The 27,180-nt window shown below is 41.0% G+C and overlaps 1 pseudogene across 1 annotated transcript in view; it reads left to right on the forward strand.

The window, feature by feature from the left end:
• Nucleotides 1-15,521, forward strand: part of LOC110503444 (uncharacterized) — a 33,741-nt pseudogene extending 18,220 nt beyond the window's left edge. The window contains exons 3-11 of the transcript XR_016491467.1: nucleotides 111-325; nucleotides 526-843; nucleotides 6,295-6,689; nucleotides 8,161-8,677; nucleotides 8,953-10,627; nucleotides 11,527-11,661; nucleotides 11,757-11,816; nucleotides 12,128-14,496; nucleotides 15,108-15,521. The product of XR_016491467.1 is annotated as an uncharacterized LOC110503444 (transcript). The remainder of the gene's footprint in view (nucleotides 1-110; nucleotides 326-525; nucleotides 844-6,294; nucleotides 6,690-8,160; nucleotides 8,678-8,952; nucleotides 10,628-11,526; nucleotides 11,662-11,756; nucleotides 11,817-12,127; nucleotides 14,497-15,107) is intronic.
• Nucleotides 15,522-27,180: the final 11,659 nt, after the last annotated feature.

Below are 27,180 nucleotides of genomic sequence, written 5' to 3' on the forward strand. Positions count from 1 at the left end.
ATTGGCTGGGTAAGAGACTTAGGTCAGATTTACTGAAATACTGTTATAAAGTTTGACATATCACTTCCTATGAGGTGGATCAAATACTTCTCTAACTTAATTTCTTCCAGCCCCTGACGGGTCAGTGCGTGCCTGTGGAGCGGTCCACTCAGTCTCATACTATCCAAACCCCACACTCACGTGCTCCTGGCCAGCGGTCACAGTATGTCAGTACCCCCTGTCTTCTTCTTCTACCCTCAGACTGGCAGACTGCTCCCCGTAGCTGGCAAAGTGGGCAATGACCCAGCCAGCTCTACCCTAGTCTTCACAACAGACTCATGTTCAGGTGAGTCAAGAGCGCTGTGTGGTAACCACAACTAGAGATCGACAGTACATGCATTACGACTTTGCACTTTAAGTTCAAATCCAAAAATGTACACTATTTCACTTTTGAAAGGAAAAATAATAATTTATATTCACTTAAATCCAAATATGTGATTTAGATAAGGATGTAGATGCTTAAAATGTCTTGCTTCTTGTTATCAGGGGATATGAGAAAGTGGGAGTTTCCCCTGCTGCCTCTCTCGCCATTCAGCCCAGCCCGTGACCACCCGACTAAGGGTCCTCCGCCCCAGACAAAGACTGCTGCTAGGGGGACACTTGTGTGACCTGGACACAGGTCTCCTGGTGCCCACTTTAGCTGTGACCATCCACCCTCAGACTGGGCTGGTGTAACCCCTGGGAGGGGTGCATGTGTTCCCCTGACCCGTCTCCCCCAGCCCATCCAGGTGGGCTCTCAGATGTTGGACCCCATGACGGGAAATGTGGTGCTGACTGCCGGAGTCAATCTAGATCTAATAACAGGTCAGTACTGCCTGGGTGAACACATTACACACATGAACAAAAATAGGGAGAAAACAGGTTCGAGACCGAGTCAAGACAGAGTCCAGAAAAACGGGTCATGTAGATCTCGCCTACCACACAAACGTGAGATGGCTGAGTTTGAGGAAGGTGCTTAAAAGGGTGTGGAACCTGAAGTATGAGATGGCTGAGTTTTTGCAAATGAAAGGAAAATATGTGGATTTCCCTCAACTGCAAGATAAAGAATGGTTGGCTGATTTTGCGTTCACCGTGGATGTCATGGCCCTCATGCATAAACTGAATTCCAAACTAAAAGGGAAGGGCCTTTTTGCAGATCAGATGTCAAAGCCTTCAAGGGAAAATTACTCCTCCTGCCCCACCAAGTAGAAGCCAACAATCTCACCCACCTTCCGACACTACTAGTCTGTTCCCTATCAGATGACCAGCGGGAGAAGTATACATCGCTGCTCCGTGCTTTGAAAGGTGAGTATTGTCGTCCTTTTGAGGATATCAAAGTGTTGGAAAATGACATGCTGTTGGTTTCCTCTGCTTTCACCTTCAATGTGGATAATGTTCCCACTGACCTGCAACTTGAGCTTATCGATCTTCAGTCTGATGCAGTGATTGGAGAACTATTCAAAACAATGTCACTGACAAGGTTCTATGCATCTCTCGATGAACTCAACTTTCCAACCATTAGGAGTCATGCTCAGAAGATGTTTGTACTATTTGTTATGAAATATAACAAGTCAAGACACATCTCTTACTGACTTTCACCTCTCAGCAATTCTGCACATAGCGACGTCAGAAACTATACCTGACTTCACTGCTCTAGACAATGCCCATCAGACTTCACTGCTCTAGACAATTCCCATCAGAGACTTCACTCCTCACACTGATTGACTAGTTTAAATGTAATGCTGAGCTCTCTCTCTATCTTGTGTTTTTGTCCATCCCAGTTAACAAGAGTTCAGTCTGTGGTGCTGAATGCACAGTGTACTTTTCCCTTCATGTAGTTCATTGCATGTTTAATAATGAAAATACCTACCAAAAGGAGAACATGGATGTGGTTTATTTCTGTGCATGTTAAAAAAGTTTAAGTAGCATATCTGGACGTGATTTACAGTAGCCATAACTGTCAATACAGTCATACACTTGATGTATAATCCTGTAATAGCATTTTTGCCCGAAATGGCATAAATATATTCTAATGTTGCCCTCAATGGAAAATAATTGCCCAGGCCTGAGATAAGGGCTAAGGATTTACAAAATAATGATTATAATAATATACAAATAATGATCATTATATTATTATTTTCAATGATGTTCTGATTTAATCTCTCAATTTTTGTTGGAAAGGGAAGGGTTAACACCGAAGAGAAAAAAACATCTAGCTAGCCACATCTAGTCAGCCATTGACTAGGCCATCAGAAGCTAGATGAAAGGAACTGCCATTCAACTGTACTAGGAACAATGAATGGGGCCATTTGTACAAAAATGTATGAAAACTTCTGGCTTCTTGAAGGCCACTAGCGAGCAGTAGTTTCTAGCTTTTGTTGTCGGCTAGTTTGCAGCAGGTGCTATCAAAGAGGATGTTGTTGTTAATTTGTTAGCTACTACATTTTCAAGAATAACTTTCAACAAGAAGTTAAGTTTCATATTTTCATCGTCTGGTGAGTGGATCTGTGTTTTTTACTGTTAGCCATCTCTTTGAAAATAACTTGTGTGTGAAACATTGTTGCGTTTAACGTGGAACTGACAGAATTGTAGCAACATGAAATCTGATTAAAATCTGTTCATATACATCCCCAGGAAGAATATGACGCTTAAAAAAAGAAAAAATATATCTGACAAGCGACCACTTAGATATGGTCATTTTCAGGTTTTCATCAATTATTTTGGAAATTCTATAGCAATATAGAGTGGGGAAAGCGGCCGTGCGTTTGGACAATTAATAGACACTGCAGTAAATAAAACCAAATAAAAACATTGGTCTTGTCCAGGACTGGAGTCTACACAGACCGGTGAGCTATAGCTAATCAGAGCTAGAGTAGACCTATATACGAACAAGCCATTTGCCACACGGGCCTACCATCATTCACTTTGAACTGGATTGTGTGTTTACAGGCAGTTGCAACAACGTGAATTTAGATCATTAGAACACATTCACCAACAGCAACAAAAAACACCTGAATGGATTTCTGCAAATATGTAAACACCACGGGAGTCCTCTTACATTTGGGAACTTTACAGTCCTATTTATCAAACAACCATGAAAAGGTTGCCTCTATTTCCCTCAATTACTGTATGCACATCAACAACAACAAGATCAACAACTAATGCTAGCCAGAGCAAGGTGAGATAGAATCTAACAAGGAACATTAGATAAATCCTCTCAAACTTTTTCAGCTAGGTAGGCCTGAAAAATGGCACTGATAAACTTTTGGGAATTGTAGCCTCCTCGTCCTTCTGCAGCTTGCCTGCCAATGCATGCTTGTCCCAATCAAGCACCCAAGCTAACTGGCTAAAGTTGGCTAGCTTGCTAGCAAGCTACTTCCAGACACAAATGAGAGAACACCTCACCCTGACAATTTTCCTCACCGTAGCAGAGCTGGTTAGGTTGTTTACATGTTATCTAGAGCGTTCTTGACTTTATTTTCTATTGCGTTATTGACTGTACGCTTGTTTATTCCATGTGTAACTGTTTCCATTGACCATCCTTGAGATGTTTCTACATCTTGATTAGAGTCACCAAGACTCGTCCTAGAGCTGGCCACCCGGCCAAACTGAGCAATCCGGGGAAAAGAGCCTTGGTCAGGGAGGCGACCAAGAACCCAATGTTCACTCGGATCTAGCTCCAGATTTCTTATGTGGAGATGGGAGAACCTTCCAGAAGGACAACCATCTATGCAGCACTCCACCAATCAGGCCTTTATGGTAGAGTGGCCAGACAGAAGCCACTCCTCAGTAAAAGGCACATGACAGCCTGCTCTCAGACCAGGAGAAACAAGATTCTCTAATTCTGATGAAACCAAGATTGAACTCTTTGGCCTGAATGCCAAGCGTCACGTCTCGAGCAAACCTGGCACCATCCCTACAGTGAAGTATGGTGGTGGTAGGATTATGCTGTGGGGGTGTTTTTCAGTGGCAGGGACTGCGAGATTAGTCAGGATTGATGAACAGAGCAAAGTACAGAGAGATCATTGATGAAAACCTGCTCCAGAGCGCTCAGGACCTCAGACTGGGGCGAAGGTTCACCTTCCAACAGGACAATAACCCCTAAGCACAGCCAAGACATTGCAGGAGTGGCTTCAGGGCAAGTCTCTGAATGTCCTTGAGTGGCCCAGCCAGAGCCCGGACTTGAAACCGATCTAATATCTCTGGAGAGACATGAAAATAGCTGTCCAACGACGCTCCCCATCCAACATGACAGAGCTTGAGAGGATCTGCAGAGAAGAATGGGAGAAACTCCTCAAATACAGGTGTGCCAAGCTTGCAATGTCGTACCCAAGAAGACTCTAGGCTGTAATCGATGCCAAAGGTGGTTCAACAGTTCTAAGTAAAGTGTCTGAATACTTATGTAAATGTGATGTTTCCATTTTTTTTATACATTTGCAAAATAAAAAAATAAAAACATGTTTTTGCTTTGTCATGATGGGGTACTGTGCTATTATTCACTCAATTTTAGAACAAGGCTGTAAGGTAACAAAATGTGGAAAAGTCAAGGGGTCTGAATATTTCCAAATGCACTGTACTGTACGTCGTGGAATGTTGAGTCAAATAGAATCTATTTTTAAAACCTCTTATAAAGTTGGTTTTGTGGCATAAACAGGGACATTTTTATATTTTTTACTGATATTATGATTGTCTGTTTGTTTCATATCTGCAAAGTAGGTAAAACTGTCAGTTTCACATTTAAACTTTAGGTCACCAGTTACTTTGTTTGCTAAACGTAAAATGTGTTTTTGCAATGGGAAGTAATAGTTGTACATTTCGATTGGGAAATGCTTAATAGTTGTGCTTTTGTTTTCTTCTGATTGGCCTGCCCAGTGAATGAAAGGCAACCTTGTATGAAAAATCACATTTTCCTATTCTTAAAAAATTTGTTTTCCTTTCAATTTTTCTGATTTTCACTCTCAAAATCACACTTTTTAAAACAGGAAAAAATACAAAAATGTGATGGTCTAAGTCTACAACAATGCTTAAACCACATCAATGTGATTGGGTGGGCCTGCCTGGGCCTGGCTCCCCAGTGGATGGGCCTCTGTCTACCCAGGGTTATCCATGTCGATGCCCCTGATGCAAACCATGCATGATGACAATTGCATGTCACAAATAGCCTACCAACCAATACTTCGGACTAAACTTAAAAAAAAAAAAAATTGTATACCCATTGTTGCCTAGTAGATATCATACGTTGAAATGTCTTTCCTACCCTGATAAGTTGATAAGTTGTATACCTCCACTACAGTACCTTGATACGCATCAGTAGGAATTAGTGAGAAAGTAGTGAAAGTAGTGAGTATAGGCAATGCCACTGTAAAACAAAAGTGGGTATACGGTTTATACCTGCATGTATACCCTCCACTACACCACTGGCCCTTTTGTGTTTTACAAAAAGTACACTCCTACATGAGTGCGCTGGTATTACTGTTGTTGTCCTTTCAGAATCACAAACTGAAGGCCAATAGGTTCATCACTGCGCAAACATGTTTATAATAGATATAAAGGCTATTCGTATCTTAATAGCCTTTATTAAGATACGAATGTTTCAAGAAAGAAGTGAATATATTCGGTCTGGCGAAGCGGTTTTATATGCTGACTGAATGGAAGCTGATAATTTTTTTTACTCTGCTAATCTCATATCCAACACCAAGACAAGACCAGACACTCAATAATGTGGTCTTGAGACTGAAATGCTCGGTCTTGAGTACTACAACACTGGTAAGCACTACATGATCAAGGGATAGTACAGTGTGTAGTATATTATTCTCCAGTATACCACACAATTCTAAAGTAAGCACTACATAATCGAGGGATACTACAGTGTCTAGTATATTCTACAGCATACTACAACGTTCTAAAGTAAGTACTACACCTGATCAAGGGTTAGTAGGCTACAGTGTAGTATACTACAGTTTACTACAGAATTCTATAGTAAACTTTAATATTTTGTTATATGAGTAACTCCCCAACTTCCATGGATGTTTGATGCAGACATAATATGGGCACCGTACTGGTGTTTGAAATACTAAACAATGCTAGACCAATCCTTTTGTGTTTTAAGATCTAGCTAAAGAAAAGTTAAAAAGTTTTCCCTGACCACTTGACTTGAACCAGGAAAAACTCCAGACTCAGTCATAACCTGTAACTAGGACCTTAAGTTTATCTTGGTCAGATCAAATGGCAAGGACAAACTCCTGGCCCTACACATAATGTCATGTCCCTCTCTAGGAGCGGTGCTTCCAGTAGACGGCCTCCTCCTGTATCCTTCATCGAGCTCCTGAGCGGCATGGTAGTCCAGGTGGGCGGCGGTAGCATCCGGGCTGGGAATCTGGTGCCTCAAGCCGGGGGGTTTCAGGTTCTACTAGACAGCCAGACTCTGGTTGCCCGTATCCGCCTGGTGGAGCTTCTGCGTGGGCTCAGAGAGGACTGGGGCTCTGGGGAGATGGGTTTGCAGGGTCTACAGGCCCAGAGGAAGGAGACTGAGCTGGGACGGATCCAGGCTGCAGCCAAGGAGAAGGAGCAGGCCTGGGGGAAAGTGCTACACTGTCACCTGCAGCTGCTGAGCTGGCTGGAAACCTTGCTGGACTGGGCCTGGGGCATTGCCCAGTATGGTAGCGTCCAAGGTAGGTTGCTTTCACACCTGCTTGTGTACATTGCCAGGTCTTTTCGGCCAGGATTCAATCAGATCAGCCTTAACCCATGGTAACCAACAAACACATAGCTTATCATTGCTTTTGTTTAGGCGTGTCGGAGGTGTAAATGCGTTGAAACATTCTAATCCACAAGATTAATCCACAAGATTAATCCCAGCGTTATGCCTATTGCGGACATTTCCATTGCATTCGTAAAAATCCCATGCAGTTCGAACACTGGGATTTGTGATGTAACTTTAGCCTGAATTAGGCTGATATTAATCCTTATTATTTTGTTCATTGGTTTTCCATTTGAGCGTCATTATTTCTATATAGCCTACACTTTCTCGTTCTGAACTTCTAACGCGGGTGAGAATTAAAGAGTCGGGATGGTTGTGGTTTCGTGACAATGACCACAAGAGTAGTCGCTGACGGATGTGACAGCTTTTTATTTTTTATTTATTTTATTTCAGTCTTATTTTCCAGGAAAGTTGACTGAGAACACATTCTCATTTACAGCAACAACCTGGGGAATGGTTACAGGGATGAATGAGCCAATTAGAAGCTGGGGATGATTACGTGGCCATGATGGTATGAGGGCCAGATTGAGAATTTTGCCAGGACACCGGGGTTAACATCCCAACTCTTACGATTAGTGCCATGAGATCTTTAGTGGCCACAGAGAGTCAGGATACCCGTCTAACGTCCCATCCGAAAGACGGCACCCTACACAGGGCAATGTCCCCAATCACAACTCTGGGGCAATTTTTTTTTTAGACCAGTGGAACGAGTGCCTCCTACTAGCCCTCCAACACCACTTCCAGCAGCATCTGGTCTCCCATCCAGGACCAACTCTGATTAGCTTCAGAAACAAGGCAGCAGTGGTATGCAGGGTGGAATGCTGCATCCCAACAGTTACACCTCCGCCATCGCCTTAACAAGAGTAATTATAAGCTATGCATTTTTCAGTTACTACGGGTTAAAGCTGATCTGATTGAATCCTGGTCTTACTCCCAATCCAGCTGTTTAGAAATAGAGAGAATGGAAGGCCAAGTTTAGGCTGTGGGAAGACAGTGATGGATGAAAACGTGTGAATTTTTTGTTTCGGGGCCCTGACAGTGGACCCTGTAACAGGGGTGCTGGCTCCTGTTGTGGAGGTTTTCCTGGATGTGTCCAGACAGACTGCTGTGCCTGTTACTGCTTCATACTGCCTAACTCCGGGAGATAATCCTGACAGTGTGCTGTTAAGGAAGATAACTTACACAGGTTACTTTTCTTTTCAACATCTTTAACTTTGCCATGGTCAATATACATGTTGCCAAAATCACAGGTTAAGCACACAAGGTGGCCCCATCATGTTGTGTTTTGAGTGTTTTTCAGTCCCTTGTTCAAATGACTAACATAATCAACAAATAGTGATTGAGTGCAATAGCATAAATCGCACGTATCTCTTTTTTACTAGTCGTGCAAGATGAGTGGTGTCTAAGGAGCAGGTACTGGAAGAAGGAGAAACAGAAGGAGGAGGTGCTGCTAGGAGATCTGGAGCTACTCCAATAGGACTCTGAGCAGGTAAACTGAACTAGGCTGCAGGGCAGGCAGATGGATGGGGATGCACAGTCCTCAACAAACAGGAAAGGATTTCTCTTATGCTGAATTGCTTGAATGCATACGTGTCATTTTGATTATGTTAATCTCCCTAGTGGCATTACTGTATAATGGAGATCCCTATACATTGTGTTTGTGTGTCTGTGTGTTTGTGTGTGCACATGCCTGTATGCGTGTGAATGCCTGCATGTGTGTATGTGTGTGAGTTTGTGTGTGTGCACTGTAGGCCCACAGGGCGGACACCGAAAGGCAGATGAGGGTGGCTGCAGCAGAGCTTCAGGAGGCTGGCCAGTCAGAAGCACAGAAGAGAGTGTCCCAGCTCTCAGACCTGTCTCTGCTCCTGCCACCTCATGTTCTGCTTATCATCACTCAAGGTATAGCAAGTCTGGCATAACTCCAGTTAGAGTGGATTTGCTTTTCCATAGCTCAAAGATACATTGTAATATACTTATTGCATATTAATACCTTACCTTGTCTTTTATTTCTCCAAATATGTAAAAAAAAAAAAGTATTTTCACTTAATTTAGAATAAGGAATTCAGGGATTAATGCTGGGATTGAGCCCTGGTCTCCGGTGGGGAATCATAAATGTGGCTTATGCTGTGTAATTACAACTCTGCACGTGTCTGTGTGTGTTTTACTGTGTTTAGGTGATGATAAGGAGTGGGAGCAGCAGTGCTGCTGGCAGACAGAGCTGGTGGCTGGCCTGGACAGGGTGAACGTGTGTGGAGAAACTGCAGCAGGGCCAGGACAGATGGACAGCACAGAGAGGAGAGCAGACGCCATCAATCCATGTCACGGCCAGATCTAGCATAGTTCAATCTGATTACGCAAACATGTTGCTCAAGTAAACATAAGGGGCCGGTTTCCCGGACAAAGATTAAGCCTAGTCTTAGTTTAAAAAGGCATGTTTTTTTTAGTCCAGGACTATTCTTAATCTGTGTTATGGTAACCGGCCCTAGAATGTTTATCCCTTTATGATAACAGTGAAGATGGATTGTATTATTTATTAAAGGGGGTGGGATCGTGTTCTGCAGATGAATGCATGTTAATGGCTCACAACTGAGGGTGTGTTGTTTTGAGGCTCTCTTGTATGGAAAGGAAAGTGAGACAGAGAAATATGGGAGTGTACCAGTGTAACGGGTATCATAAGAGGAAAGTAAGAGGAAAGTCATGTACAATGAGCTCAAAGTATTGGGACAGTGACAAATATGTTGTTGTTTTGGCTCTGTACCACAGCACTTTGAGGTTAAAATGCAGACTGTCAGTTTTAATTTGATGGTATTTTCATCCATATTGGGTGAACCGTTTAGAAATTAGTATTTTTGTACATTGTCCACCCATTTTAGGGGACCAATAGAAATGAATGGTAAATATTGCATTGTGTCATTTGGGAGTCACTTTTATTGTAAGAATAGAACATGTTTCTAAACATTTGTACATTAATTTGGATGCTACCATGATAACAGATTGTCCTGAATGAATCATGAATAATGATGAGTGAGACAGTTACAGAAGCACTAATATCATCCACCCCCAAAAATGCAATCATCTATTGTTGTTGTAATGGTGAGAGGTTAGCATGTCTTGGGGGTATGATATTTCTGCGTCTAACCTTCTCACTCATCATTATTCATGATTCATTCAGGATTATCCGTAACCATGGTAGCATCAACATGAATGTAGAAGTGTTTAGAAACATTCTATTCTTATTTACAATAAAAGTGACTCCAAAATGTCACAATAATGCATTATTTACCATTCATTTCTGATCAGGTACAAAGTCATCTGAAACGCAACCAAAACAAACAGCAAATGCATCCAACCAATTTGTAGAGTCACAAGCTTGATGTATTCATTGTGTGCTGTGAATATGGGACCAAATACTTAACTTTTTACTACGTTAATACACATAAGGGAATTTGTCCCAATACTTTTGGTCCCCTAAAATGGGGGGACTATGTACAAAAAGTGTTCTGTAATTTCTAAATGGTTCACCTGATATGGATGAACTTGAACCTCATAGTCATTGTATTATTTCACAAAAAATGTGTCACTGTCCCAATACTTTTGGAGCTTACTGTATATCTGTTATTGAATGAACTATCCCTTTAATATAGTTGATTAGTGTTGCTGTTGGGCGTGTCTTTCTATCCAGTCTGTGTTATCAGGTTCCTCCTGGTACAAGGAGTTTGATCCACTCTTTGATAGTGTTGTCGTTGACCCAGCAGAAAGCCGTGCTTCTCCTGGAGCGACTCATTCAGCTACTGGAGGAGAACAAACAGCCAAGTCTCTCTCTGAGCACCTACTGCCTCCGCATCTCTGGTACCTCAGCATGCGTGAAGTTGCATTTATCTGTTTTTTTTGGGGGGGGGGGGGGGGTGGGAGGATATGATAAGGATATTGTATCCTTAGCTTTTTTTGTAAAATGTGTTTGTAGGTTTGTCAACAAAACAGACTTTTGGATTGGAGATATATTCTCGTGCATGGACCAAGTCAGTGCCAGTGTTTAAAGGTAAGGCCTCCCAGGTGGCGCAGTGGTCTAGGGCACTGCATCGCAGCGCTAGCTGTGCCACCAGAGGCTCTGGGTTTGCGCCCAGTCTCTGTCACAGCCGGCCACGACTGGGAGGTCCGTGGGGCGACGCACAATTGGCCTAGCGTCGTCCGGGTTAGGGAGGGTTTGGCCGGTAGGGAAGTCCTTGTCTCATCGCGCACCAGCGACTCTTGTGGCGGGCCGGGAGCAGTGCGCGCTAACCAAGGTCGCCAGGTGCACGGTGTTTCCTCCGATACATTGGTGCGGCTGGCTTCCGGGTTGGATGCTCGCTGTGTTAAGAAGCAATGCGGCTTGGTTGGGTTGTTTTGCAGGACGCATGACTTTCGACCTTCGTCTCTCCCGAGCCCGTACGGGAGTTGTAGCGATGAGACAACTATTAATAATTGGATACTATGAAATTGGGGAGAAAAAGGGGGTAAAAAAAAAAAAAAAAAAAAGGTAGGCACAATAGACGGTGGCCCTAATGGTTCAGATGGCTCAGTTTGTTGGAGCGTGGTACTGGTGTTTTGGGTTGTCACAGATAGACTTAAAAAGGGTCTGCTAAATAATCACACTATTCTATGTGATAGAACCATTTAACTGCGGTTGCTCGTTGTTCATGACACTGCCTTATCTTGTCTTATCTATTTTGATGAGTCAATGTCGTTAACAGTGAGAGATATCTATGCAGGAATCTCCACCCAGTCTCTGAGAGTCCCAATGAAGGCTCTGCCTCAGGACCAGGATTCTAAGGGCCCCAGTGTCCCCCAGCCTCACTCACAGACATCTCACAGAAACACTACAATCTCTGACATACACTCACAAGGTAAGATTAATTGATTAATGAATTACTTTTACTTCATCAGAGGCTTTGCTGATCATATTTATGAAGAGTCCTAATGATGTCCCATTCCTTCACAGAGGGCGAGCCTATGAAATAATCTGTTCAGCCGTCATATGTCTGTGTCCCCACACTGTCAGGTAAAGAACAACATTGAAATGTGCTGTTTATTACAAACTAAAGATTTATTATGGACAGTATTTTGCATCCACTATGACTGTGTGCAGAGAAATTCAATTCTACTCAAGTGCTTTGACTATGTCTCTACCTTGTGGGGAACACATTAACTGCATATAGTATTTGAACACCAGAAGTTCCCCGACAAGATCACAAGGATGACTTGTTGTAAATGTAGCCCTGAGATAAGTTATGAGTGTCTCATAATGGCATGTAAATGTTTGTGTGACCTGCTATGTGTGTACTGTATGTGTCTGTGATGTTTCCCATACAGAGGAGGAGTGGGATAAACTGCTGGAGCTTTCCCAACTCTTTCACCTGGGTGAAAGGGTGTGGAGAGGAAGCTGAGTGGCTTGGCGCAAGATGCAGGACTTCTGGGGGGGGGGGCCTCAAAGGTGGGTTACACAAAAGTTTGTATAATCAAACGCACATCACTAACGTCCTGTGATGTGTTTGGGCCGAAGAATTGTAGAAATTAAAGAGGACCCGCACACACACACACACGCGATTGCTCCACCACATACCACAACATATAATAACCAAACAATGAACAATAACAAACAAAACATACTGTACCACCTCATTAAACTTTGTGAGGGACACTTTCAGTCAGTCCTTGTGCAACACAAATGTAATTTGACACGGTAGCAGTTCATATTTGAGGCCAACTCCGGCGTTCAATAAGAAGAAGACTATTTCAGAAACAGTAAAAGTCTAAACAGAAAACTGGGACAGGAGGGTAGACAGATGGGAAGCTTCATCATGGGACTGATGACAGGATGGGCAAGAAGCTTTATTAATCAAGTTGAGGTGAGATTAGATGTAGTTTTTGTGTGAAGCACTTTGAAACAAACAAATTCTTAGATAAGGATTACCATCCACAGTGTTGGGAAGTAGTGAAATACAGTACAACTAGTGATGACATTTTGCAGTATCTTGGTAGTAGTTGAACTGAATTTGAACTGAATTCAGTTGAACTGAATTCAAATATAGGTAGTGTTTTTAGTAGTTAATGTCTTTTTTGTATTTTTCGGCATCAGGACTGCATAATTCTCACTTATTATCATTGTTCTTATGTTTAATAGGCTAAATGACACATTACAGTGTTTTACCATATGACCCCAAAGTGATCTGTTCTTGCAATTTGTAGTCTGACATTTTCGATTTACATATGATAATTTTTCACTAAGTAGTTAATGAAGTGAACTACTTTTTTCGAAGTAACTTTAGTTAAGTAAACTATATTTTTCTTAAGGGTAGCATTAGTGCAGCCTAACTTCTTCCAGTGTGAAGTAATTGGTAGCTTGGTAAACTATATTTTCAGAGTAGCTTCCTCAACACTGACCATCCATCATAATCAAATCCCCACCACCACGGGAAAAAAGCAGCGAAAGTGTCTGACATAGCGACATAACGCCACAGATGCTTCTTATCCTTCGAGGTTTCTCAACACCGTGAGACATTATTCCCCTCCCTTTGGCGGTCGTTGCTTACATTTTACATTTACATTTGAGTCATTTAGCAGACAACCTTTTCCAGAGCGACTTACAGTTGGTGCATTCATCTTAAGGTAGCTAGGTGAGACAAGGTGAGAAAACCATAGAAAATACATAGAACCAAAATAATAGGATTTTTTTCAGGCGGACTATGAAGTGAATGACGAAATTACACAACAAAAATGCAACCAAAAGGCCAAACCGGACCACTCAACTTTAGTTTCATCTGTCCACATAATATTTTGCCAGAAACGCTGTGGAACATCCAATTGCACTTTTGTAAACTTCCATGAACACCATGAACACCATTCTTGTTTAGGGTTTTACGTATCGTAGACTCGTCAACGGAGATGTCAGCACGTTCCAGAGATTTCTGTAAGTCTTTAGCTGACACTCTAGGATTCTTCTTAACCTCATTGAATATTCAAGCAACAGTGCTGAACTTTCTCCATTTATAGACAACTTGTCTTACCGTGGACTGATGAACATCAAGGCTTTTAGAGATACTTTTGAAACCTTTTCCAGCTTTATGCAAGTCAACAATTCTTCATCTTAGGTCTTCTGAGATCTCTTTTGTTCGAGGCATGGGTCACATCAGGCAATGCTTCTTATGAATAAAAACTCACATTTTGTGAGTTTTTTTTTATAGGACAAGGCGGCTCTAACCAACATCTCCAATCTTGTCTCATTGATTGGACTCTAGGTTAGCTGACTCCTGGCTCCAATAACCTTTTGGAGAAGTCATTAGTCTAGGGGTTCACATACTTTCCCCAAATGTTTAAGTGATGTATTCAAAATAGACAAGAAAAATACAATCATTTGTGTGTTATTAGTTTAAGCACACTATGTTTGTCTATTGTTCTGACTTATGATGAAGATCAGATCAAATTTGATGACCAAATTTAGGCAGAAATCCAGGTAATTCCAAAAGGTTCACCTCACTTTTTCTTGCCACTGTAGATGGCAAACAGCAAACAGAAATGGCCAACTGGATTTTATGGATTGTTTCTGTATTTCAGGCAGAGGAAGCTCTTTTATTGGCTATCTGGATGCACAGTGGGAGTGTGAAGGAGATCTGCTCCTGCTTGACCCAGATCGTCTTAATCCCAGAGAGTTCTTGGTCTACCACCATGGACTATTCAAACTGGTTAGTCACTCACATTCTCTCCCACATAGTAGAGGTTAGTGATGGGTCATAGTTCAAAGCATTGTTCAGCTCATCTTTCCAGTCAAAGGGAGATTAATTAGTAATTTGTATGTGGTCTATACTGTCTATGCGAAAGTATTATATATTTTTCAGAGTGAATGCTCTTAGCACCAATTGCTTATAATTTTCCTCTCAGACTCCAGCAGTGTCACTCCAGATAGCAACTAATCTTCCATCTAATAACTACAAATACAACAGCTTCCGAAATTCCTTTTTCTCTCAGATGATGTCCCAATTTCTGTTGTGCGTACGTGTGTGTGTACGTGCATGCATGTGTGTGTAAGTGTTTGTGTGTGCTTGCATGAATAAATGAGAGAGAGGTGACATTTCTAATTTGGAATAAAATATGCATTGGGGAACAGTATGCATGTTGTACTGAGTACATACTAATCAACATCACTAAAATATTTCCCTTTAGGGTTGAACGACAGCTCTGAATCTTGGAGTTTAGTGTCTGATATTTGTGATAACATCTTTGCCACATCTGTTTGCTGCTAACTGATGTCGTGTGTTGGTAGGAGACTGAGCAAACATTGTTTGTGCGTTGCCAGAGACCGCAGTCAGCGGGAAGATTCTCTCTGCTCCTGTCACAGTCGCTGTTGAGGACATGAGCTTTGACTCCAGTCCTGTCTTCCAATGGGTGTTCTTCAAGGTGCTGCCAAACTCCACCTTCGTCCCAGATAGCAACCTTTTTCCTACCGAGTGCACTACCTATGACTAGAACCCTATGGGCCCTGGTCAAAGGAAGTGGACTATATTAGGAAATAGGGAGGGATTTGAGACATAGCATCTATCATATTCCGAAATACTGTCTGGAGATGACAATGTACTTATGACTGTATCATCAACAGGGTTGGGTAGTAACGGATAACCTGTCACAGGGATTAGGTAATTACATTGCAAAAATGATGTAACTGTAATCAGCCCAGATTAAATATATATATATAATAAAAAATGATTATAGTTACATTCTAACAGCTGATTACATTTTGCATGACTTCTAGCTGCAAGTGTTTGCTTCAAACACACGGAAATGACAGATGAGCCACACTGCTCGGAAGTCACTTCTTAGTGGGAATGGATGCCGGTCTGTTTTAATCTATTTTGAAATCTCCCAAACTGCTTAGTTGCTTTCTGCAAACCTTTTTTTTTACCAAAAAAAGGCTGACCACCACATACTGAGAACTGACTCCTCCCAGAATAAAAAAAGGACATAAAGAAAAGATGATTATTATTATTTTTTTACCCCCTTTTCTTCCCAATTTCGTGGTATCCAATTGTTAGTAGTTACTATCTTGTCTCATCACTACAACTCCCATACGGGCTCGGGAGAGACGAAGGTCGAAAGCCATGCGCAAAAGGACATTTTTAATTAGTCAACAGCTCCACCCTGTTCAATTCCCAGGCACTGACATGAAACACATGACAAATTAATTACTTACTCAACTAAATTTCTAGTTTCAGTGGAAACAATGCAATACAACTGTATTGACAATCCCCTCAAATTTGATGTGAAGAAGTTGTCCATAGTCACATTTCTACCTTTGCCCATGTAAGGCTCCATGAGTCTCAAAACCACAGTCTGGGGCCATTGCTCAACCACTGGCCTCGTTTAATCTTTCCCCAGATATGGAAAGCCATTGAGCAAGTACTTGGTTTTGGCTTAATTTAAATAGACATTTGTCCGGTCTGTTGGCCATGTATTGGATAAAACGGCACAAGCTTTGGTTGGAAACAGTTGCTCATCAACAGTTAACAGTATGTTCTCTCCTGGCTTGTAACAAGCAATGCAATTCTTCACAAAACTTTTTGATGTGTTTGAGTGCAGCAAACCTGTCCGTCTGCACACTTATTGGTCTTGTCTCCTTGTTATCGAAACTCAGGTGTAGCATAATCTCTCCAGCCATGTTTATACCTGGTGCTCGCATGCATCCTTTGTCTTGATCTTGTTCACATTTTGTTTGTGTCCATATATTAGCCGTTGCGTCTACACATGGTATTAAAATGCCTCTTACCCATCCACTGTGTTCGCATTGTGACCAGATTTCCCTGTATGCAAATAATTTGAAAGATATTGTTTTTCAAAATTATATTAATTTATTTATTTTAGGAAAAATATTGGTGCCATAAGTCAATGGTGCCACCTATGATTCATTTGGAGGGTGGGATAATTAGGATTTATATGGTTTCACTGTCCAGAACCATCTACACTTGTAATATATCCAGACACAATGCATCCCTGACTACCTCTGAAGGTGATAAGGAAGATCTAATCACAATCAGATCAAATGTGTCTTAATCGTCTACACCTGTGAAAAAATGTGGGGACAATCAGAATGTGGACAGGACAATGAACGCATGTTAGGACCAGGGGCTTATGAAGCGGTTGCATACCTATCAGACCAAAATGACTCCACATCCGTGCTCTTTCTGCCATATGCCCACGGGACATACAGTACAAAAGTGCAATAAATGCTTTGAGTTCATCCATAGACATGTCCCACCCACATACTGTTTACTTTTTTGTGTACATGAGCGACAGTACAATCTCTGTGCGTCAACATCTGCATGTCACATGAGCAAAGAAAACTGTAGAGTGCGGTGGCAGTTTCTCTTTGCGTGACATATAGGGCCTGCTCTCTGTGAGAATATTCTGGAAAGGCCACCTTCCTGTTACGATCTCGTCACTCTTTTCTACCCCGTTCCATCCCTCCCAGACTTCTGTCTCACCATGACAGTTGGGATAACCGTCTCAGTTGGCCTTGTTCTGATTTTTCTGCAGCGAGGCTCAGACACCGGAGGCGGAGGCTCGGAGTCGACATCAAAATCAATTGAAGAGTCTTCATCGGCAACACTGATTTCAAGCTCAATATCCGATCCGACTCCAGCTCTTCTAAATTCTGCATTCAGGCATTTTCAATGCTGTCAGTGCGTCCATTTGTTTGGTTTGGATTGCCATTTTGAACTACACACGTGTGTTGTACTCAGCGTCGGGGGCGCCGTGAGAGTTATTTAAGTTACTCTTCAAAGAGGTAGGGTTTCAGACGTTTTCAAAAGATGGGTAGTACTCCCCTGTCCTGACTTTAGGGGGAAGCTTGTTCCACCATTGGGGTGCCAGGACAGAGAAAATTGTCCTGAAACTAATCCAAGTCCACAACGACAGTCAGAAGTACTGAGCAATCAGACAGTTCAAACAGCAATGATTTAACTTGGCTACTAGGTAAAGGACAGCACTTCAATTTAATTGCCCCAGCAAGACAATACCAACAGCTACTTATTGAATCCAAAAATGTATTTGCTGCTCTTCTAGGAGTTGATCCCCTTCCATACTATAGATGACACACTAAGACTGGGGCCAAGTAAGGCTCCTTAAATAGCCAGGAAAGACAGGCAAGACCACTCCCACTAAAAACACCCTTCAGTTATCAAGGGCTATTACACAAATAGGCCTGCAACTAATCTAAGTCCACAACGACAGTTACAAGTACAGCACAATCAGACAGTTCAAACAGCACTATTGTTCTAAATTCAATCATCCTCTTCACCACAGGAGGTTGTTGGCTGCTTAATTGGGGAGGACGGGCTTGTGGTAATGGCCGGAGCGGATTTTGTAGAATGGAATCAAAAACAGTGCATCAACCACATTTTTTCCATGTTTGATGCCATTCAATTTGCTCTGTTCCAGCCATTATTATGATCCGTCCTCCCCTCAGCAGCCGTAACTGCTCTTCACCCTCATCATTCCGCTAATTCCAATTAAATTGTGAAGTCATATGCACAATTATCAGCTTCTATCACCATTTCATCCATTGATGTCATTCATTCAGCGAGGAGAGAGACACATTAGCGCCTGGGTACCAACGTCCTTCAGCCCGTTTGTCTTAGCCCCTTAAGGTACCAATAGCTAAAGAAAATACATACAAAATGAACAGGGAAACAGCCTCTAAATACTTTTCTGTTTGTGATTGGACAATTCTAACAACTGAGCATTGTAAAATATAAATATTTAGGAAAAGTAATTCAATCAGCAGAAAATAGCTTTTTTGGTGAGATTGAACAGAGTGGCTATAGTTCTGGATTTTCTGGAAACCAGAAAATACGAAGATTCCTGCACATCCGGGATCCACTAGCCTACCTCCTTTCAGTTGCTGCTTAGTGCTCAGACACTGTGACTCTGTGACTACACAAAACAGTTTGCTCAAACTTAGCCTATTTTTACAACAGACAAAGAACTATGGCAAACATAAGCATGACAAACAGGTTGTCTAGTAATTTGATGTTCTTTTTTCAGGAAACCTGCTGGCTATATCGCAGCATAAACATCACACAAAACGCTAATTGTTTTGCCGCAATGCAATGTGTAGACTGTGTCTTGCTTGTGCTATGGCAATATCCGTTACCACAGACAGCCTTCATATACAGTGCAAGTCAAAAGTTTGGACACACCTACTCATTCAAGGGTTTTTCTTTATTTTTTACTATTTTCTCCATTGTAGATTAGTGAAGACAACAAAACTATGAAATAACGCATATGGAATCATGTAGTAACCAAAAAAGTGTTAAACAAATCTAAATATATTTTAGATTATTCAAAGTGGCCACCCTTTGCCTTGATGACAGCTTTGCACACTCGGCATTTTCTCAACCAGCTTCATGACCTGGAATGCATTTCAATTAACAGGTCTGCCTTTTTAAAAGCTCATTTGTGGAATATCTTTCCTTAAATACACTTGAGCCAATCAGTTGTGTTGTGACAAGGTAGGGGTGGTATACAGAAGATAGCCCTATTTGGTAAAAGACCAAGTCCATATTATGGGAAGAACAGCTCAAATAAGCAAAAAGGAACGACAGTCCATAATTACTTTAAGACATGAAGGTTAGTCAATGAGGAACATTTCAAGAACTTTGAAAGTTTCTTCAAGTGCAGTCCCAAAAACCATCAAGCACAACGATAAAACTGGCTCTCATGAGGACCGCCACAGGAATGGAAGACCCAGAGTTACCTCTGCTGCAGAAAGACCTAGAGTTACCTCTGCTGCAGACGATAATTTAGAGTTACCAGCCTCAAAAGATGCAGCCCAAATAAATTATTCACAGAGTGGAAGTAACAGACAAATCTCTACATCAACTGTTCAGGGCAGACTGTGAATCAGGCCTTCATGGTCGAATTGCTGCAAAAAAACACTACTAAAGGACACCAATAATAAGAGACTTGCTTGGGCCAAGAAACACGAGCTATGGACATTAGACTGGTGGAAATCTGTTCTTTTGGTCCGATGAGTCAAATTTTTGGTTCCAACTGCTGTCTTTGTGAGACGCAGAGTAGGTGAACGGATGATCTCAGCATTTGTAGTTCCCACCATGTAGCATGGAGGAGGTGTGATGGTGTGGGGTGCTTTGCTGTTGACACTGTGATTTAGTTAGAATTTGAGGAACACTTAACCAGCATGGCTACCACAGCATCCTGCAGCGATATGCTATCCCATCTGGTTTGCGCTTAGTCCCACTATCATTTGTTTTTCAACAGAACAATGACACAACACACCTCCTGGCTATGTAAGGGCTATTTGACCAAGAAGGAGAGTGATGGAGTACTGCATCAGATGACCCGACCTCAACCCAATTCAGATGGTTTGGGATGAGTTGGACAGCAGAGTGAAGAAAAAGCAGCCAACAAGTGCTCAGCATATGTGGGAACTCCTTCAAGACTGTTGGAAAAGCATTCCAGGTGAAGCTGGTTGAGAGAATGCCAAGAGCGTGCAAAGCTGTCATCAAGGCAAAGGGTGGCTACTTTGAAGAATCTCAAATATTAAATATGTTTTGATTTGTTGAACACTCCTTTGGTCACTACATGATTACATATGTGTTATTTCATCATTTTAAACCTTTAACAAATGTCTAAGACTAATTTAAAAACCTTTTGCAATGATCAGTCTGCACTTTTGATGTAAACCGTTATTCCTGTGTTGCTTGCATCAACATTTCTACGTCTCAAATTCTATGTCCCAAACCCTCTGCACCACCAGGGAAGTTCTCTTGCAACTTTTTTAATTATATGGCCATGGCAATATGGTCAATCAGAAATTCCATGCATCCTTTTTAGCCTTCTTAGAGAAATACTGGTGACTGGGTTATTCACCATCACTTCACCCATCCTCTTCATATGCTATGTACTTCTGGGCCCATTTTTTTTTACAATGTTTCCAAAACTATGAGTGCTGATCTAGGATCACTTTTGCCTTGCAAAAGCAAAAAAATAAAACAATAGGGACAATTTCAAGCGTCTCATAGTAGGAATGATATCGGGTGTGTTTTTCACAGTTAGTCTAAATTCAGTTTTTCTGACTGGATTTATAAATCTGGACAAAATAAAGACATCCTCTCTTTTAGTAGATGATATCTGAGCCTCAAATTCCATGGTTATATTACATGTTGGCTTGAACCTGCAATCATTGTCCCTGTAGTCAGATAATTAACTCAGCGCGCCCACGGCCTGTGCACCACCAGGGTATAATTGTGATAGAGTATTATATTTCAGTCTAATCAGGAAACAGAACATAATTTCTGAGTTATTATGCTGTGTACTTGTGACACTGTATTTTATGATTTTCTTCACTGTCTCATGAAATGTTGGATAGAGCTTCCTTTAAGTAACGTGTATTATTGTGTATTCATATGCTTCTTAAATACAGGCTCAGAACCTTCAAACTAAATAAGAAAACATCTTGACCTTTTCTCAATTTCAATCAAAAGAGCACAAAATACCCATTCTGAAAATGTATGATACATAATAAATAGACAAAAACTAATTGCGGTTCATTGCAATAATCTTTTAAAGGTCCAATGCAGATGTTTTATCTCGATATCAAATCATTTCTGGGTAACAATTAAATGCTTTACTTTGATTGTTTTGAATTAAAATTATCAACAACAACAAAAAAGCTCAATAGAAAAGAGCTAAATCATTAAATTTCACATTTTAATAACTCAGAAATTGTGTTCTGTGTCCTGATTGACCATATGGTGGCACAGAGATGTATTGATCTGGTTGCAGCGCTGAAGATTGTAGGTTAAATGTTTAATAATGTTGCTTTTTGAGAAAATAAATTGTGAAATACTAAAAGAGTCTTTATTTTGTCCAGATGTTTAAAATCCAATCAGAAATCTGGAGAGAAACTAAATGCTTATTTATTCCAATCTGCTTTCTTATGCTTTAAGGAGCTACACATTTGCATGCTGAGAATGTTATATTAATATTAGGTAAAACTTAAATATATTACATTTTCTGAATTTTCTTGAAATGTTACGAGGACCTCCAAGACAAAGTAAAATATATATATTGCGTGAACATCAATGGAATATTATATTGAACCTAAAACACATGTGCTATGAATGTCATAAAAACAGACTTATTTGGAAATTGTGGAACATTATGCAAAATTGTGGGAATGCTCTGTACAAACTTAGTGAATATCACAAGCATATTCTTGAAACATTAAGGGAACGTACAAACTAACTTAAACATTGTATGAATGTCAACACAACTGCGAATATTTTGTGTTTTGAGAACCTCTCTTTAACATACCCACACTGTCCCCACAACCTAATAAACCATTCTGGGAACCTTTAAAGAACAGATTAAATGTGTTCTAGGAACATTCTTGAAACATTAGGAGAATGTTTTTTCTCCTTAAAATAAACATTGTAGAATCATCTGCACAACTGGGCAGTTTTTGTGTTTTGGGAACATATATTTTGTAATGTCCCCACAATGGTCCCACCAGACTGTTACCACAACCTAATAAAACATTCTATGTAACTTTAAAGAACAGAAAAAATGTGTTATGTAAACGTTCTTGCATCAATAGGCAAATGTTTTATACAAACATTATATAATCATCAGCACGACTGGACAGTTTTTGTATTATGAGAATATTTGCCACAAATTGTCTGGGAACTTTCACAGAACCTAATTTAGTTTGCTGGGAAAACATTACTGGTACATTGTGCCATTACATTACCTGGAAACCTAATGAGAACTTTGGGGGAATGTTTTGTGGTGGTGGTTACAGATGTTGTCCACAACATTTTTGTGAATGTTAAGGAGAACATTCTAAGGATATTATTATTAGGAACCTTAGCTAATGTTCTGGGTATGTTCCAAGTTTGCTGGGATTACATTCACTGTATGTCTCAAACACATCAAGCATGAACAAGGAGTTTTTTGGGTGGGGTGTTGTCATCCTAACTTTAGCTAAAATCCTACACTAGAACTTAATTGGAATCTTAGCTAATGTTCTGGCTATGTTCCAAGTTTGCTGGGATTGCAATCACTGTATGTCTCAAACACATCAAGCATGAACAAGAAGGAGAAATTAAACAACTCATCCATTTGGATACAGATATGTGATGTCAAATTTATTTCACAGTGATTACATTTTAATGAACCCCAATGAGTGGGATCATTATATATACAGGAAGTCATAAGCAGCTATCAATAGAGTATTCATTGAACTGACACCATGTCAGATTTTCCGTCATAGGCACCCTGGAATTCAAGGTTAGCAAGCAACACAGAGAATCTGTATTTGAAAAATAAGACATCCTTATGGATGGCCATCCACTATAGCCGTACAGTTTGGCACTGTATGGCTATTGTGCCGTTAGCAGTTATCAACATGTTACAGCATGCTATAGTTGTTACTTGTTATAGTCTGTCATAATTGATTGTAGTCTATATTTTCTTACCAATAAACACTGTCTTCCTTTGCTTTGGTGGCTATGCAGCCATGAGTCCTGGATGACATCCGACTTGCTTTTGAAGACATTCTAGAACAAGTCAGATGATCTTGTTATGTGTACTTGACAGAGGTATTTACATGTGTCAAGTTTAATGTACATGTTAAGTCGTAAGTCGTAATTGTCTAACGCTATTGTATGCTTAAAGCGTACGATAGTGAGGCGTAGTTTTTCTAACTTCCCAACACTGTAGACTACGGAAAAATTATTTATTCAGACTATTTCCTTGGTCTTGTTTATGTAAAGGCCACATTCCATGGTCTCCAGGGCTCTGTGTCTCTGTCTCTCTTATCTTTTGGGGGGGCTCTGCAAAGGGAACACTGTGACCTTCAGCTAATGGGTTCATGTTTCCCATTTCTTTTTAAGACATTGTACTTGGAATTAAAGTAAGTGAAAGTCATTGTACAGCTACTGTTTCAGATCAACTGAGATGTAATTTGACAGTCAAGGAAACTACACACACATGAGCATGCACGCAGGCACACACAAATACACTATGCACGTTGCACGGACACACACACAAAAGGAAAGCACACAAATCGAATAAATGATCATTAATGCTCTGCCACAAAGGAAACTTCTAAGAAATCCCAGAATGGAGTCAATTGAGATCAGTAAGAGTTTGTGAATCTTGCTGGAAAATGTGTAAATATAATAGACTATTTTTCTATTTTGGCTCTCATTAGACCCGGATTCAAATCTTTAATATACTTTGAACGTTTGATTGAGCCTGCCTGAAGTGCCACAAGGTTGGGGTGTGCTGTTTTGGCCCTATTCCATTGGTCCCATTGCGTCAGGCAAGCTCAATTCAGCGCAACTAAAAGCGTTTGAAAGAAACCAAATGCTAGTTGAACCCAGGTCTGGCTCTCATCAGACGGAATAACTACTGAAGGCTGATGAGGACTGTGAACAACCCACACATGCATCCTTTTGGGCTTGTCCTGTGTTACAGGAAAGTTTTCAGGCCGTTTCAAGTCACTCAACTCACTCCACCCTAACAAGAGATGCAGGAAGAACCACTGCACAAGCAGGTACTGCAGATGCACTGACAAAATTCTAAAAAAAGAAGATTTTTTTGTGCTACATTAATCTATTCATTTTAAATAATCCGCAGTGTGGATGAAGAACAGCTCAGGAAAAATGATATTACACTATCAAACAAAAATGTTCAGAGATATTGTCTAATTCAATTCAAACCAAAACGTGGGTTTCATAACCGAGCAAGTTTTTTTTGTGTGTGCAGCAATGACTCTGATTCACAATATAGCGCATAGTGAGATGATTGCCAACATGGTTTAGACCAATGAGTAAATGTCACCCTCTAGCGTTAGCTGAAGACACTGCTGAGGCACAGCGGCTTCATGAAGAGACTACAATGGTGTTGACAAGTACCTTTATTATGGAGTAATAATGAGAACAGAAAATAATGAATGCTTTTGTATAATGTAGCCTGAGTACTAGTGATGCACGGGTCAGCTGTTTGTTCACCCGCACCCACCCGAAATTGCTAACAAGCTCTGCAACCACCCAACTATATGTGATAAAGTGAAAATCTCAGGCCCGCACCCAACCCTAACTGGCAAATATAGAAAATGCGCTGTACAGTTACTGTTTTTCCTCTTGAACATTTATTGAACAATTACGTTTTTATTTAACATTTTAACAATTGGCACGTGTACAGTTAGGCCCTAAAGTTTAGGCTTACTCACTAATGCCAAATAAAAATAATGAAAGAAAAACCTTAATGTAGCTTAGAAATATGAATGACACAAATTATACATGATTTATAGATTTTTTTATGCATTGCTTTCAACCCGCCCCCCACCCATTCACCCTTCATCCACACAATATTTCATGACCCTAAACCTACCTTCCCCATGAGGGAGGGATGACAATTGGGTCTTCCCAAAAGAAAATATCATGATAAAGAACACACTCCGAGTATGGAGCACACGAGCTGGACTGTTAATTGCTTGCAGGGCAATTGTTTACACTGGGGCTTGGTTAGGGGCACAGCTGGTCCTCATCAGGGCTGGTGTGTTGTATGAAGTTGTAAAAAGTTAACATTTGCAGCTGCAGGAATGCAAAATGGTAAAAGATGGTACAAAACATATCCTCCTTTTTCATGCTACGGTGAGTTTTAGTGCAATAATAATGATGTCCAACACAATCCTATGACAAGTCCCAAGATGTTGAGGATCTTGGCTATCCTGGATGCCTCTGCTGCCGCTGTTGCCTCTCCAACTCTGTTATACGCCTTCAAACATACAATGGGGGATAATCAATACATTATCCCACTTTCACTTAGACAACCATAGAATCCACTTTTAAAAAATCAGTTCAAAAGTTAATTAGCATACAGTATGCTTGAATCGTCTATCTCTTACCTTGCATGAGAAAACTATTGCAGCAATTCCAAGTAAGATGAAGGGTGGGGAGGTGTGTCTCTTTGTTAACAACAGCTGCTGCACAATCTCTAATGTTAAGGAAGTCTGTTAAGGAAGCTGTCTATTTACCAACACAATCCATTGCTGGCACTAAGACTGCACTCAATAAGCTGCATAAGTAAGCATTTGACAGAAAGGTCTATTCTTGTGACAAATACATGTTTTATTTGATTTGATAGGGCCATAAGCATAAAAGAAAATGCACATCCTGAGGCAGAGCTTCTCGTGGCCGGTGATTTTAATGCAGGGAAACTGGAATCTTTTGACCAAATTTTCACCAGCATGTCACCTGTGCAACTAGAGGCGACAAAACTCTAGATCACCAGTATTCCACACACAGAAATCCATACAAGGCTCTCCCTTGCCCTCCCTTTGGCAAATCGGACCATAACTCCATCTTCCTGGTTTCAGTTTACAAACAAAAACTCCAAACGGGAAGTACCAGTGACACGCTCAATACGGAAGTGGTCTGATGAAGCTAGTACAGACTAGAATATGTTCCAGGATTCATCCGATAACATTGAAGAGTTTACCACATCAGTCACCTGCTTCATTAATAGGTGCTTCCACAACTTTGTCCCCACAATGACCGTACGTACATATCCCAACCAGAAGCCATGGATGACAGGCAACACCCGCACTGAGCTAAAGAATAGAGCTGACGGTTTCAAGGAGTGGGACACTAATCTGGACATTTATAAGAAATCCTGCTATGACCTCCGATGAGCTATCAAACAGGCAAGGCATCAATACAGGACTAAGATTGAATCCAACTACGCCGGCTCTGACACTCGTCGGATGTGGCAGGGATTGCAAACTATCACGGATTACCAGGGGCACACTTTGGCTTTAGAAGTGGGGGGGACATAATTATAATTTCAATTTTTTTTGATCCAGTCGGATAAACACTACAAACAGCCTAACCAACTGCTTGGAGGCATTCACATGGTATCACATTCCAATGATAAAACTAGGGGGGGCAAAAACAAAATTAAAACATGTGGGGGGGACATTGAATGTTGTCCCCCTGCGGATTACAAAGGGATACCCAACCGCAAGCTGCACAGTGACGCAAGCTTACCAGACGAGTTAAATGTATCTGTGCTCGCTTCAAGGCCAGCAACACTGAACCATGCATGAGAGCACCAGCTGATCCGGACAACTCTGATCTCGCACTCCATAAGACCTTTAACCTGTTGTGTGTAGGCGGCAGTATTTTGATGTTTGGATGAAAAACGTAACCAAATGAAACTGCCTATTTCTCAGGCCCAGAATGTAGAATATGCATATAATTGTCATATTAGGATAGAAAACACTCTAAAGTTTCCAAAACTGTCAAAATATTGTCTGTGAGTATAACAGAACTGATATTGCAGGT

Source organism: Oncorhynchus mykiss, chromosome 24 (assembly GCF_057628025.1).
Source record: "Oncorhynchus mykiss isolate SJ-2025 chromosome 24, ASM5762802v1, whole genome shotgun sequence".
NCBI classification, from domain to species: domain Eukaryota; kingdom Metazoa; phylum Chordata; class Actinopteri; order Salmoniformes; family Salmonidae; genus Oncorhynchus; species Oncorhynchus mykiss.